At 24.6% G+C, this 958-nt stretch overlaps 1 non-coding gene across 1 annotated transcript; it reads right to left on the minus strand.

Annotated features, from left to right (window-relative positions):
* Positions 1-251: 251 nt before the first annotated feature.
* TRNAK-UUU (transfer RNA lysine (anticodon UUU)) lies at positions 252-324 on the minus strand. Its single transcript has one exon. It is a non-coding gene; the product is annotated as a tRNA-Lys (tRNA).
* Between the last annotated feature and the right edge of the window lie 634 nt (positions 325-958).

The following is a 958-nucleotide window of genomic DNA, read 5'->3' on the forward strand; positions in this document are numbered from 1 at the left end:
ATCAGCATAAACCTTTATAATAAGTGAGAGAAAAGAGTACAATATGTAAAAAATAATAGTTCTCTAAATTTTCAAACTTCATTTTGTTTATAAAAAATCATTCATTACAAAGTAAACTAAAAAGTTTTCAATATTCTTTTTATACTGAAGTAAAAGATCATTCATTACTAAGTAAACTAATAAGCTTTCAATATTCTTTTTATACTGAAGTAAATGTAGACGTACATTCATGTAGACTAAACATCTCTTAACGCCGTCTGTGGGAATCGAACCCACGACGACGTGGTTAAAAGCCACGCGCTCTACCAGCTGAGCTAAGATGGCTGGTTGCTTTCATTCTGCCAACAGTAATAATATAAATATTATTTACCTTACGATTACACAAAAAATCTACCATTGTATATGCAGTGCATACACCATACCACATCTCAAAGCTGGGTTTCTATAAAAATTAACAGGCAAAGGATGCAAAAATATATTTGAAGATGTAGAAATTGAATATTTTGAAATTTTAGATATTTAAAGAAATTGAGGATAATTAAGTAATATAAGTAAATTAATTAAGATTGTAGATAAATGTGTTAAAATAGAAATTAGAGATATTTTCTTATTTTTTATGTTGACATAATATATGTCTTGATCACAATATGTATTTAAAAGAATTGTCTTATGTGTATCTATTTTAAGATAAATTGGTGGTACTAATATTGGTGTTAGGACTTTTTATGGTAGACATCTAAAATTGTCCTAGTCTAATTAAATAATTTTTTTTTTTTAAAATTATTTTATTGTAGCCCTTCTATTAATTAAATAGGTTTTTACTTATTTAATTAATTCACTAATCTTCTTTTAGCCTTTCCTTATTTAAATAAATATTTTTTATTTATTTAAATTATATTTTCCCTAAATTAAATTGGTCCCACTTATTCTATTAATTAAATAGATATTTACTTTTTTT

Source organism: Cryptomeria japonica, chromosome 4 (assembly GCF_030272615.1).
Source record: "Cryptomeria japonica chromosome 4, Sugi_1.0, whole genome shotgun sequence".
In the NCBI taxonomy this organism is placed as follows: Eukaryota; Viridiplantae; Streptophyta; class Pinopsida; order Cupressales; family Cupressaceae; genus Cryptomeria; species Cryptomeria japonica.